The following is an 8,629-nucleotide window of genomic DNA, read 5'->3' as shown; positions in this document are numbered from 1 at the left end:
ATGTAGCGGAGGAAAAGGTGGGGAGTGGGGCCAGTGTAGTTGCGGAAGATGGACTGTTCCACATATCCTACGAAGAGGCAGGCATAGCTGGGGCCCATGCGGGTGCCCATGGCTACTCCTTTGGTTTGGAGGAAGTGGGAGGATTGGAAAGAGAAGTTGTTCAGGGTGAGGACCAGTTCAGTCAGTCGAAGGAGGGTGTCAGTGGAAGGGTACTGGTCGGTATGGCAGGAAAGGAAGAAGCGGAAGGCTTTGAGTCCTTTGTGATGGGGGATGGAGGTGTACAGGGACTGGATATCCATGGTCCAGTTTCTAGTTGTGGGGTCGGGTCTACCTCCAATTGTTGGTAAGCGTTGGTATTTGCAAGTAATGCATTCACTTTCTCAATGTCGTCTCTTTGATTTAAAATCACTGTATAGTGTCCTTTGTCTGAAGGTAGGATAACAATATTTATAGCTTTTTTTTAGTCTTTCCAATGCTTTCCTTTCTTGTGTATTGAGTGTGTTTCCTTCCTTTTTTTCTGCTGAATATTGGTGCAAATATCTGTCTGATGGTTTGCTGGATTTCTCTGGTGAGTTGGTTGGCTTTCAGTGTTGTTTCTAATCTTTCTTGTCCACATCCTGGAAGGAGTAATTTAATCCTCTTACTAAGAATGATTTTTCAGTGTCTGTTAAGGGTCTGTCAGGTAAGTTATTTATCTATGCTTCAGTGTTTTCTATGTTGTTACTTTGTGTATGTTTGTCTATTTTTTTTCTGCAGGTCTAGTTTTTTTTTTCATTTTCTGTGTTTGTCGCTGTTTAGTGTCTATGGCTTCTTGTCCTGTTTCTGTCCATTCATTGTCTGTTGCAATAGTGAGTAAAAATATTTGGCGCAAGATTTGCCAGCTGTATTTACCGAGTCTGTTGTGGACGTCATTAATAATTTATCTAATCATTCTGCAGCCATTATTTTGACTCGTGCTGTTATGGGAACATTTGTGTTTAAGACAGTTACATAATACCTGCAGGAGGTGCAGGTATTCGTGGGTGGCACTCTGTCGGATGGCATTGGTTTCAAATCTTCGGGCCTCTATTAGCGTATTGCGCCCATAAGTGTTAGCAAGTTTTGAGAAGATTTGTAGCTCAGCTTGAGGTTCTGTATGTAGGTTTGCTCGCTGAGTTGGAAGTTTGTTTTCAGATGTTTTGTCAATATACTCGGTAATATCATCAGTGAGCCTCTGACTGAAGCACTGGTGGCATGGCTACCAACTGGTTTCCTTGGGTGGCTGACATAATTCCTGTGATGATATCATTTCCTGTGGCGATGCCATTTCCAGTTCGTTTTTCTCAAGGGGAAAACGTGATCCAAGTCATTGTGTTTTTGATAGAGTTCCGTCTGGAATGCCATGCTTCTCGGAATTCTCGTGTGTGTCTCTGTTTGGCTTGACCATGGGTGGATGTGTTTTCCCAGCCGAAGCGGTGTCTGTCCTCATCTATATGTAAGGATGCTAGTGAGAGAGAGTCATGTCTTTTGTTGCAATTTGATGTTCATGTATTCCAGTGGCTAGTTTTCTGAGTGTTTGTCCAAAGTAATATTTGTTACATTTCTTCGGTATTTTGTAAATGACATTAGTTTTGCTTGTTGTCTCTATAGGGTCTTTCAAATTCATTAACTGCTGTTTTCATGTGTTGTTGGGTTTATGGGCTACCATGATGCCAAGGGGTCTGAGTAGTCTGGCAGCCATTTCCGAGATGTCTTTGATGTAAGGGAGTGTGGCTAGGGCTTCTGGACGTGTTGTATTTGCTTGTTTAGATTTATTGCAGTGTTCATTGAGTACCCATTTAATGCAATGCATAAAATAAAAGTAAAATTACTTATAGTAAGAGGAATAAAAATGCTTGTTTCAGCAAAAAACTAACTGCAATATTATGACAATGGTTTATAGTTGAGTTCAAGAGCACGACACAGAATTAACAGGAAGAATACAACACATTTAACGGAGTGTTTTAAGATACCAGAGCTGAAAATGTGTTGCTGGAAAAGTGCAGCAGGTCAGGCAGCATCCAAGGAGCAGGAGAATCGACTTTTCGGGCATGAGGATTGAGGAAAGTGTGTCCAGCAGGCTAAGATTTTAAGATACCATACAATTCTCCCCTATCACGATGTGTTTTAACCCTGAATGAGTATTCGATATTTATGCCAATGATGCCATTGCAGTCCCTTTCATTTGTGAAATAAGATTTCCATATTTGTGCCACAAAGTTCTTTATCCTCTTTATATGTGTAAACTCTATGTCACTGACACAACTTACAAATTCCACTTCCAGAACGGTGAGCATTTTTCTTCTTTCTGCGTGATAATTGCAGACATTCTGGAACTGCCAGGGGCACAAATCCTGTTACTCGTTGCTTGTTTCTTGTACTATACCCTCTGACCATCCAACACAACTGTGTGGTTTTTTTTAAATTTATTCAATCGTGGGATCGTGTCGCTGGCTGGCCCAACATTTATTGCCTGCCCCACGGTGACCTTGATAAGAAGATGTCGAGCTGTCTTCTTGCACCACTCCAGTCCTCCTGCTGTGGTGTCTAAGAGAGGGAAACACAGAAATATCGGAAAAAGAGCTTGAATATTCCCTTTGGCACTTCAAGCCTTCACCGCCACTTAATATAATCGTGGTTGATAGTGCAATCTGTCTTCTCTTCCACATTCCCTGCATATTCCTCGCTCCCTTCAGCTGCAAGAGCCACGCCTCATTCCCTCTTGAATATTTCTAACAAACTGACGCCAACAGCTTTCTGTGGAAGAGAATTCCACAAGTTCACAGCTCTCTGAGTGAATAAAATCTTCCTCATCTCTGTCCTGAATGGCATATGAGGAGGAAGTGAGGATGACAGATGCTGGAGATCAGGTTGGTGAATGTGACGCTGAAAAAGCAAAGCAGGTCAGGCAGCATCCAAGGACCAGGAGAGTCGACGTTTCGGGCATATGATCTTCATCAGGAATGGCTGAATGTCTTACCCCTTGTTCTGAGACTGTGATCCCTAGTTCTGGACTTACCCAATGTCGGGAACATTCTTCCTGCATCGAGCCTGTCCAGTCCCATCAGGATTTTATATGGTTTTATGAGATCCCCCTTAATTTTCTAAATTCCATTGTCTACAAGCCCCGTCAATCCAATCTTTCTTCATATGACAGTCCTGTCATCCCAGGAATCAGTCTAGTGAACCGTCGTTGGAATCCCTCAATAGCACGAATCTCCTTTCTCAGATGAGGAGACTAAACACTGCACACAGTACTCAAGGTGTGGCCTCACCACGGCCCTGTCTAATTACAGCAAGACATCCTTACTCCAATACCCCAATTCTCTCGCTATGAAGGGCAACATGCCATTATCTATCCTCATTGACTGCTCTACCTGCATGCAACCATCATTGACTGATTCACCTTGACACCAATGTCACATTTCACCTCACCTTCTTCTAAACTGCCACCATTCAGATCATAATCTACCTCCATGTTTTTGTGACCCAAGTGGATAAGCTCACATTTATCCACATTATATTGCATTTGCCCAGTTTTCACCCACTCAGCCAGTCTGTCAAAGTAACCCTGCAGCTTCTTAGCATCCTACTCACAGCACGCACTTTCATTCAGCTCAGTGTCTTCTGCACATTTGGAGATATTGCATTCAATTCCTCCATCTAAATGGTTAATGTGTATTGTGAACAGCCAGTGCACCAGCACTGAACTCTGTGGTGCCCCACTCATCATTGCCACTCTGAAAAGGACCCATTTATTTCAGCTCTCTGTTTGCTGTCTGCCAACCAATTCTCTATCCACGTTGGTACACAACCTCCGATACCACGAGCTTTAGTTTTGTGTATTAATCTCTCATGTGGAACCTAGTCAAAAGCCTTTTGAAAGTCCAGATGCGCTACATTCACTGATACCCCATTGTCACCCAGGAGAAATATCCAAGGTGAAGGGTTTTCAGGGCAGCAGCTCTCCCCAGTGGATAATCTGTGTCACAGGTCATTTTGCCAGGTCCAATGAGGTTCCTGACTCCTGCTGCTCCCAAAACTAGAAGACAAATCGTTTTACCTTGATTGTGTTAAATATTGATTGTGATGAGGATCCAACTTGGGACACGGTGTTTGGATTCACGACTGAATATTTCCATGGGTCAGGACGTTCAGAGGGCGACACACAATCCCTGATCATTTGTTCACCCACATGATGGAGGATTCCTGAAGAAGGGCTTATGCCCGAAACGTCGATTCTCCTGTTCCCTGGGTGCTGCCTGACCTGCTGCGCTTTTCCAGCAACACATTTTCAGCTCTGATCTCCAGCATCTGCAGACCTCACTGTCTCCTCACATGATGGAGGACACAATGTGGAGTGATTGATTGCCAATATACTGTAGATCATTTTGTGTGGTGTACACGTCTGGAGGCAATCTCAACTATGGAGCTTTCAAAAATGAATGAATGTATTTTGCAATGAATGTCTGTGTTGGCTGTCTCCTTTACTATATTTACTGATTGCTATTGTCTTTGTGTAGAGGTTATGGTATTATGGGAAACTCTATTCAATCAGAGTAACCTACAAAGCAGGTGAAGTCAACCACTGCCGAGCCCAAAATAAAATCATTGAGTATATGACAGTATTTCTGAGAATAATCTGCTATTCGTGCTTTTCCCTGTACTGTTTACAAGTGAAAATATTTCATTCATAGAGGGTTTTTTGCTCTGGTTCAGATTGTTTATCTTCATATGTATGAAAATTGATTACTCACCGCCGAGGCACGGTCACTGAGAATGTTTGATCAGTAATTTCACATCATCACACTCCTGACAACAATATTTATTTCCCTGAGAAGTCAAATACCCATTTATTTCTCAACAGTCACAACTGACGCAAATTATTCATTTAATATCTGTCCCATCTCTTCATCTTCAACGCAAAGCCAACCTCACTGATTCTCAGAAGCGCCTATTCTATCTCAATTTGCTCTCTTGCTCTTAATGGATTTGTATAATCTGTTTTGGATAATCTTTAACCTAACCTGGTAAAGGTACCTCATCCTGTCTTTGCCTACTGGATTTCCATCTTTAGAGTGCCGCCACACTCTTTAAATTCGGCAAGAGATTCAGTTGATCCCAGTTGTCTATATCTGATATTTGATTCCTTTTTATTCTTGACAAGAACTTCCCTAACTGTATTCCTCCTTGTGTCCTAACCTTACCAAGCTTGCCTTTCACTCTCACAGGAACGTTATGTTTCTGATCTCTCATTATCGCACAATTGCAGGCCTCCCATTTGTCAGTCATCCTTTTATCTTTGAACAGTTTACTCCAAACTACTATTGAAAACTCATTTTTTACATTGTGAAACCGTGCCATACACTAATGATGATCTTTAACTTTTATTATAGACTTATCCATTTCCATTATTGTTTTAAAGCTGATTGTATTATGATCACTGGTTGCAGATTTCCCCCAGTAATACTTCAGTCACTTGACTTGCCTTATTTCGTAAAGGTCATCATAATGGCTTGATAGCTCAGTGGTTGGCACTGTTGCCTCAAAGCAAGAGAGACCCATATTCGATTCTACCCTCCATCAGTGGAGGATTTGTGCGGTTTGCACATATTTCCCTCTGCCTGCATGTGTTTTCTCTCGGTGCTGTGGTTTCCTTCTACAGTCCAAAGATGTGTAAGGTAGGTTGGTTAGCCATGTTAAATTACACCATAGTGTCCACGGATGTGTATGTTGGGTGTGTAAGCCATGCTGAATTAAGCAATACAGACAATAGACAATAGGTGCAGGAATAGGCCGTTGGGCCCTTCGATCCAGCACTGCCATTCATTATGATCATAGCTGATCATCCACAAATAGTATCCTGTTCCTGCCTTATTCCACTACCTTTAAGAGCTCTATCCATCTCTTTCTTGAACTTAGGCAGAGACTTGTCCTCCACTGCTGTCTGTTCGAACTTGCCTACCCCTTATTTTTCAACTGTGTCCTATGGTTCTGGACTCACCCATCAGCGGAAACATGTTTCCTGCCTCCAAAGTGTCAAATCCTTTCATAATCTTATAGGTCTTGATCAGATCCCCTTTCATCCTTCTAAACTCACGTGTATACAAGCCCAGTCATTCTAATCTTTCAACATATGATGGTCCTGCTATCCGGGAATTGACCTTGTGAACCTGCGCTGCACTCCCTCAATAACCAGAAAGTCGTTCTCAAATTTGGAAACCAAAACTGCACACAGTACTCCAGGTGCGGGGTCTCACCAGTGCCATTGTGAGCTGCAGAATGACCTCTTTGCTCCTAGACTCAATTCCTCTTGTTATAAAAGCCAGCATGCCATTAGCTTTCTTCACTGCCTGCTGTACCTGAATGCTTGTTTTCATTGACCGATGTACAAGAACACCTCGATATCGTTGTACTTCCTCTTTACCTCAGTTGACTTCATTTCGATAGTAATCTGCATTCCTGTTCTTGCTACCAAAGTGGATCACCATACATTTATCCACATTAAACTGCATCTGCCACGCATCCGCTCACTCACCTCGTCTGTCCAAGTCACCCTGTATTCTCATAACATCCTCCTCACATTTCACCCTGCCACGCAGCTTTGTGTCATCAGCAAATATGCTAATATTACTTTTGATGCCTTCATTATATTATTAATGTGCGTCTATATCACTAATTACACCACAGTGTCCACGGATGTTTAGGTTGAGTGTGTTAGCCATGGGTAATATAGGGTACGGATATTGCCCCGGTTGGGATCCTCTTGGGATCCAAGATTCGGTCTGGACTTGTTGTGCTGAATGATCTGTTTCCACACAGTTTGGATTCTAGGAATTTCAGGTTTTCCTCCCTTTCCAGCTGGAACATTAATGCATCAATAAAGAAAATTTTATTGAGCATATTTAACAAATTCTTCATCATCCAAACCTTTAACACTGTGGCAGCACCAATCAGTGTTTGGATAATTAAATTGCCTTACTTTTACAACGTTATTGAGATCGTAACATATTTGCTTCTCAATTTCCTTCTGACTATTGGGGGAGGGGGTCATATAGTAAAATCCCATGAAGTTGACCATCCCTCTCTTAATTCTCATTTTAACTCATATGTGTTCACTGAAGGCCATCTCAGATATATCTGCACTAATTACAGTAGTATTGTTTTCCTGAATTAAAAATCCCTCACTTTCCTCTCTTGCCTTTCTTCCCATCTTTCATAATAACATCTGAAACCGGGAACATTGAACTGCCATTCTTGTCCACACCTCAGCCAGGTTTCTGTCATAACTACAAAAGCACAGTCCCATGCAGTGATAAATGCCCTGCGTTCATCGGTCATATCTGTAAGACCTCTTGCATTGAAATAAATTCAGTTCAATTATTCAGAGTTATTTTGTTCCCTGACCTTCTCCTGTCTGTTTTTTTTCTAATTAACTTGTTCTTTTCTGATTCAGAACCATCCTCACCTTCCATTCTATTTTCACTCTTATTTAGGAAGTTCCCACTCCCATCTCTAAAGGTTTACAGGCTGTCGAAATAAAACTATAAAATCTCCCGTCCAGGATATTGATCCCTTTCCAATTCAGCTGAATCCTAGCTTTCTTGAATAAGTCTGTTCCAGAAGAGATCTCAATGATCCATGAAACGGAACCCTGCAACCTGCACAACCTCTTCAGCCACTGATTTATCTGTCCTAAACTTTTCTTCCTTCCTCATTCGAACTTGGCACAGAAAGGAAACCAGAGATTTTTTCGTGTGATGTTCTGTATTTTAACCGCTTACACTCACCCTGCAATGTTTTAACCCATTTTCTGACTGTCATTCCTACTGTTGTACACAATAACTTTCAGTTTCTCACTCTTTTCTTTGACAAAGCGCTTCATACATTTTGAGTAGACCTTTACCCCGTCCCCAGAAAAGCAACATGCTCTCCTAGATTCACCCTCCCTGCTTAACAGAAACTTTTCTCTGTGTCACTGAAAGCAGAGGACCTGTTAACAATTATTCTTTGAAATCTTGACAAACAAGTTTAACAAAAGATTAATTCCTCGTGCACAAGAACTGACCTCTATTTCTATGTTCCTCAGAGAGGCTATCTCTTTCAACAGCACGCGAAACACAACAGAAAGGAATAGCCATAGGAGAATTTTGAACTCCCCTCTGACGTTTCCTGACATCGACCATCGATCTGACTGGCCTTGCTGTGTAAACACTTCTCAAAATCTACTCGGCGTCACACACACACACACACACACACTGTCCCCTGCATGTCTTCAATGACGTTAAGTCTAAATTGAGTAAGCTCTCTATAGCACCTGACATCTAAAAATATACTGCCTTTCCTTGCCCACAGATTTAATATTGAGCATACAAAAATTACAAAGAAAAGTAATTTAAATATTAAAAAGAAACCAAAGACTTCATGGCACAGTGACTCAGTGGTTAGCACTGCTGCCTCACAGCACCAGGGACCATGGTTCGATTCCAGATTCAGAAGTCCATCAACATACACATTGATCTAGACCGTGTATACTTTCCCTTGAAAAGAATGCACCATACTTTACATCACCCATCTTAAGAAACCAAGACGTATAAATAGAGAGGCTGGA

This window comes from Chiloscyllium plagiosum, unplaced genomic scaffold (genome assembly GCF_004010195.1).
Source record: "Chiloscyllium plagiosum isolate BGI_BamShark_2017 unplaced genomic scaffold, ASM401019v2 scaf_10996, whole genome shotgun sequence".
Taxonomy (NCBI): domain Eukaryota; kingdom Metazoa; phylum Chordata; class Chondrichthyes; order Orectolobiformes; family Hemiscylliidae; genus Chiloscyllium; species Chiloscyllium plagiosum.
This window is presented reverse-complemented; position numbering follows the sequence as displayed.